Source organism: Macadamia integrifolia, chromosome 8, assembly GCF_013358625.1.
Source record: "Macadamia integrifolia cultivar HAES 741 chromosome 8, SCU_Mint_v3, whole genome shotgun sequence".
Lineage (NCBI taxonomy): Eukaryota > Viridiplantae > Streptophyta > Magnoliopsida > Proteales > Proteaceae > Macadamia > Macadamia integrifolia.
In genome coordinates, this window is record NC_056564.1 from 25,435,629 (window position 1) to 25,442,190 (window position 6,562).

Genomic DNA, 6,562 nt, shown 5'->3' on the forward strand with positions numbered 1-6,562 from the left:
GAAAACCTTGGAAACCCACGTGGGAAAGAAGAGGGTCTAATTTTGACTTTCTATATACGAAGAAACCTGGTCAAGATGACCATACAGATGGATAGTGCTCAGAAATATGATTCTGACAATATATGGCATGTCAAAATTAGACCGTCGGATCTCCCACAATCATCCCTGAAAAATCACATTTTTTCGTACGTATGCCATGCACACTGACAAGCCTGTTGGAAACCTACAAAAATTCCTACCTACCCAAATACCCTAAAATTTGACCACCACCTACCCAAATACCCCAAATTCATCCCCTACCTTAAAACCCTGGAAACCCCACATGGGAGAGAAGAGGGTCTAATTTTGACTTTTTATATACAAAGGAATATGGTTAAGATGACTGTATAGATGGATAGTGCTTGGAAATATGATTTTGATGATATATGGCAAGTCAAAATCGGACCGTCGGATCTCTCGTGATCCTCTTCAGAAAAATTGATGATTGTACTTGCGTTAGCCAGCAGGCCAGCCTACATGCATGGTGAGTGCGCTAGCCAGCAGGCCAGCCCACATGCATGCTATGTGCGCTGGCCAATAGGCCATCCCGCACCCATGCTGCGAGCTAGCTGCTGCCTAGCGCATGCCTGCTGCCCAGCCAGCCCTACCTGCACATGTGCTGCGCATGCAGGCCAGCCCACACAGCCTCGTGCACACACCCCCGTATGACCAGCACGTGCCCTCGGACGATGTAGCATGCTCTTGGGTTGATTCCCACTCACGGGTTTTGTCAGCTAAGTCAAGTAAGAATTCCCATGCCTTTCCTTCATCTGTAAAGGATGTGAATCCCTCAGGGCACATAGACTCTATCATTTGTTTAGTTGGGTAATCAATACCCTCATAAATTATTTGACATAAATGCCATAGGTCTAGGCCATGGTGAGGGCATTCTTGGAGTAGATCCTTGAATCTCTCCATAAGTTTGGAAAATGACTCACTATGCTTTTGCCTGAACTGAAGGATATCACTTCTAAGCTTATTGGTCTTGTGAGTTGGGAAAAACTTCTTAAGGAAGACAACTGTGAACTGTTCCCATGAGGTTATAGAATTTGTGGGTAACCCATACAACCACTTCTTAGCTTGGTCTTTCAATGCAAAAGTGATAAACCTAAGCTTAACAGCATCATCAGAAAGCTGTTGGATCTTAATTAGAACACATACCTCTTCAAATTCCCTTAGAAATAGGTATGCATCCTCAGAGGTCAACCCATGGAAGTGGGGCAACATAGTGATGTATTGAGATTTGAGTTCAAAATTATTGCCCTGGGCTTGTGGTAGAACTATGCAGGAAGGTTGGGCTGTTCTAGCAGGGTAGAACCTATCTTTCAGAGATTTAGGTGAATGGTTTTGCTGTTGGTCTCCCATATTGAAGGGTTTTAAAGAGAGCAAACGTATAGGGTCACTACTTGTTGGATCTCTTCTTTCTAACCGATTCTTAGTATTACGTACCCACTTAAAACTCATGTAACAGAAAACTACCCACAACTAAAGTAAGACAAACACAAAAGAATGGATAGCAAATTTTTTTTTTTTTGGCTTTTTGTTAGCTTACCGGCAGGGATCCGGGGTTGCTCAGGTCAATTCCTGAGGTACTACTACAGGGCGAAACCTGTCTTTATCATACTATGAGGCATGGCGACCTCCACCGATACAACTAATATTGCAAGTTGTTCTTCTCAGGAATTCAATAAAAGAAAAGGAAAAATAAAACAAACCAAACAAAACACTCCGATTTACCAAAAGAAAGCGAAAACTAACATGGAACTGTCTCCCCGGCAACGACGTCAAAAACTTGTTTGAGATTTAAAATGTAACCGCAAGCGTACGGATCAATGTAGCTACGGGTCGAACACAGGGAGAGCAGCCACTTTATTTATTTTTTTCTTTTAATAATACGAAGGTGAACCGATTAATGATTGAGATCTAATTCTAATTACCGTCCTAAACATATTATCTAAAATAACGTCCTAACCATTCGTCATCTAAGAATTTAAAGACTCAAGCCACGCAATTAAAATTAAATAAATAAATAACTGAAAATAAACAACCCACGTAATTAAAAAAAATAATAAAAGAAAAAAATTACTGAAATAAAAATAAAGTAAAAGAAAGGGGATAAAGCTAGAGAGAGACTCACAAGTAAGTTTCTCTACTTAGCTCGAGGGATGCATCATAATATGAGCTTCTCTACTTGACCAGAGAGTCACTCTTACAAGGGTTACTCTACTTGGCTTTAGGGAAAGGGAGACAATTAAAATAAAAACAATAAATTGATGGTTCTATGGCTAGGAGGGGCAAAGCCAACACATACACTAGCCATGAACCTTGGGGAAAAGGGATAGCAATAATGTAACGACTGAAAATAAAAATCCTAAATTAAGAAAGAAAGGGTAGTCAGAAGAGGGAATGAGAGGGGGGAGAGAAGACTACTGAAGGAGCCTACTTACTTGAACTTCAACCTTCGAACTGAAAACTTGATCGATTTGAGATACTACCAGTACTAAAAACCAGATCTAGAATAAACCAAATCTGAAATTTCTAGTACTAGAGAAAACAAATCTTAAAAAAAATTGCTCCACAGCTCATGATCTTGTCACCTAGATCTAAGCCTAGAACTATAACTTAAAAAAAAAAATTACAACTCAATTGCATAAATCATAAACATAAAAGGGCTGAATAAAAATAAAAGAGTGTTTGCATTAATTGAAATAAAAAAAAATCTATTACAAAAGTGATTAAAGAAAAGATAAAGAAGAACTAAAACTAAAGAGAGAGCAACTAAAAAAAAAACTAGAAGAAGAATGAATTATCTCCCCTCCTCTTACATGAGATGTATTTATAGGGAATGGGGAGGTAGGGTAACAATTTTCTCTTTTCTAAAAGAGAGAAACCCACAATTGATTGTGAGATCTTTTGAGACCAAAAGTGCTAAGGTGGAGGAGAGAGAAGAGAGAAATAAACTTTGAGAAATTTCCTATAATTTGTTTGCTTCTTTTCTTTCCTTTTTTTTCTAATTTATTTTTCATCTTTTTCTCCCTCCAAGGGACGATTTTATTCTTGCTTTATGTGATTTGGACAATCTTTTGGTGGGTGATGATGTGGAGGAGAGAGAAGATTTGGACAATCTTTATTTCTCCTCTTTTTTTTATTTTCCTTTTTTTTTCTTCTCTTCTTGCACAGGAACCCTTCCACGATTTTGCTTGCTTCTAACTTGATGTGGAAATCCCCTCCATGCCCTTAGTGCTTTAAGTGAGTGAAAAGCAGGAAATCTTCAACAAAATCTTCTAAAAAAAACAACCATGAGATTCGAACTTGAGACCTCTTGGTGAGCAAGGGAATTTTGTACACCATAGCTCACCAACTACACTAGGTAGTTGTTGTTATCAAAAACAAATCTTTAATCACTTAAGGATGTGGTCCATCGATCCTTGTTGGCATTTGGAGTATTCCTTGTACCTCTGGGACAATTGCAAACGGGCTGGTTCTGCATCTCGGTTCAGTTCTAATCCATTATTCTTTTTCTGGCCCGAAAAGAATAATCATTTGTACGGGTGACCAAACGAATGTGTACTTTTAGTTGAACACGTCCATCTTGCTCATAATTTTGTCCTCTTCGTAACCATGAAAAGAAATAGGACCTCTTTACGTGTAAAATTGAAGATATAGCGCCCGATAGTCCTTAAGGCCTTGAAAATATAAAACCTGCAAAAAGAGAATAAAACCCAAGGTAGCTCCATTCTAAATATGTAAAATGCATGTTTTACTACCCTAGATTTCACACATAAATGTGCTCATCACATGCACACCTATAGGCTGTTGCTAGCTCCCCCACTGGTTGCAGCTTACGGGCCTATAGGCTGCTACCAATGCCCCCGCTGGCTTTAGCCCACACCTGTTGCTGCCCAGCCCTTGCCCTTGTTGCTGCCTATGCCCATGTGCATGCTACCCTACGTTCTATATGTTGTACACGCATGCTACCCTGTGTGCCATGTGGCGCACACCATTGCCACTTCCCACGTGCAATGTGTCGCACACCAATACAACTTCCCACGTGCTATGTTCCACACACCAATGCCATTGCCCGTACACCTATTCCACTGCCTGCGTGCTATCTACCGCGCACCCGTGCCATTGCCCACACACTTTGTACACATTACCTACCCTCCCGTGCTGGCCTTGCCCCATGCACTTCGGCCCAATCTTGTGCGCCACCGTCAATGGCTGGGATTGGTATTCCACTGGCCCGGTGGGTGAAGAGATTTCCTCTCCACCCACTTGAGACCCAAAACCCACTTTTTGGCTAAGAATTCTCTCTCCCAAAAAACCCCTTTTACCCATTAGATAAAATCCCACTTTTGTCCATTGTTTAAAAATTCTCCCTCCTCCCAATTGGCCTGAAAATCCTATAAATACACCCTCCTTTAGATTTTACACACCAAACAACCCCACCTCACTCCATAGTAGTGAAACCCTCTCTCCTCCTCCCCTCCTCTTCTTGATTTTCTTCGGGTCTTCAGAGCAATCTTCGTCAAGATCTAAAATCTTGTTCGGATCTGCAAAGTGTTCTTCGGGGCTTTGAAGATCTTCAATCCCAGTTTTTGCTAAAAATAGTATGTTCTTAACCTCCCCCTTTGAGTGTTCTTGAGCTTTACCAGAAATAGAAATCCCTCCCCCCTTGAGGTTCTTCGAGTCTACGAAGATATCTTTGTCAAGATCTGGAGCTCTGTTTGGATCTTTGGGGATTTGGGGATCTTCAATCCATTTTTAGGTCAATCCATTTCTTTTCAAAAATAGCAGTTCCTAGTAGAAGCCCTGTCCGAGTGCCCCTCGAATCTTTCAAGAAATAGCTATTCCTAGTGGAAGCTCTGCCGAAGTGCCACCTCAACCTAGCCTATCCCTAGCGGAAGCTCTGTCAGAGTGCCACCTCAGCCTAGCCCTCCCCTAGCCTATCTTTAATGGAAGCTCTGCCAAAGTGCCACCTCATCCTAAGCCCAAAAATAGCCTTTCTTAGCCAAAGCTCTGTCCGAATCTAAATCTGGAAATAGCCTTCCCTAGCCAAAGCTCTATCCGAACCTAAATCCAAAAGTAACCGTTCCTAGCTGGAACTCTGTTCGCATACCATCACAGTCAACATCTCTTAAGAAAGGAAGTAGGAGGTCAAGACCATCTTCCCCTGAGCTAGGAGAATCCGAAAGATAGTTCAAGCCTGTACTAATCAGGGGCCCACCCCTCTTGATCTGAAACAGGGGTTAAGTTCAGGTACAGTTTCTCAACCAACTTGTCATCATGTAGACTTTTATATAGACCTTGTCTTAGTGTATATAGTAGTTTAAATTCAGTCAATATATATGTGTGTATATAATTGTGAAAATATTCATTCTAAAGCATCTAGTAGGAAGACCGGTCGAATCGGGTAGATTGGGTGCCTAACACCTTCCCAATTCTACAGCCTGACACTTACCCTAAATCTCTAGACCAGACCAAATTTTGGGCCATTTTCTCAGGAATTGGGCCCACCCTAGGTGGTGACTCCAAACCCCCATTTGTATGATACCGATCCTCGTATTGGACCATCATCAAACCCCCGTCTCAAATGACAAATTTTACACTCTTGTGAAATAGGCCCCCACGTATCTCCAAGCAATGATACGATGGTGCGGAGCTCATAGGGAAAGCACACACGACACACTCCCCTCCCTCACATGAAAGAGATGGAAGAGAGGAGAGAAGACAGAATCAACATGCATAAGTCCATTTCCGGCCGCTACCCTCACACTACCACTGGGAGGAATCCATCAGCAAAGGTCACAAGATGCTTATATACTGTGTATGATAGCTCACTATTTTCTCCAAACTCTGGGACGTGGTGCACCAACGGTCTTGATAGAAGTGATAAAGCAATTGAAGAAAGGAATAGATATCATTCCCACATTCCTTGTAGAAACATTCAATGGGCTTGATGACATGAACCATAGCCATAGATTTGGACTCGATCATTATCGTGGAAATCCCACCATTTTCCAACTATGGCCACTTGATAAGTGAAGCTGAACAGGCCATTAAATAGTGGTCAACTTGGGGTTCTTGGTTACCAAGAGAGGAGGGGAACCACGGAATTCAAACTCATTAATGATTGGGAAGAATACCTACAAAGAAGAACTACAAAGGACATTGCATGGAAATACCCAAGAAAGCCACAAGAAGACTTTCTCATAAAGCCCCCTGGCTACAACTATATCAGATTGATGGGATTGACTCATACATCCTTTTAGTTGCCTACATACATCAGCCAACAATATAGGCTCGAGGCGATGGACCTGGAAGAGTTAGTGAATTTTCACCCACCCCAAGAGTTGTCTCCTTGCATTGTTACTTACCTATTTTGTCTATGGTAGAAAAGTTGTTTCCCTTCCTATGTAATTCACTTGGTAATAGAATGAGGGAGTATTTGGATTTTCATATTATCCTGATTATTATACTGAGGACTTGAGTTGTGAAATTGATTATGCCTACACATTTTAAG

General features: G+C 41.4%; 1 non-coding gene across 1 annotated transcript; it reads left to right on the forward strand.

Moving 5' to 3' along the window:
* Positions 1-910: 910 nt before the first annotated feature.
* Positions 911-1,017, forward strand: LOC122087832. Its single transcript, XR_006142895.1, has one exon. It is a non-coding gene; the product is annotated as a small nucleolar RNA R71 (small nucleolar RNA).
* The last annotated feature ends 5,545 nt before the right edge of the window (positions 1,018-6,562 follow it).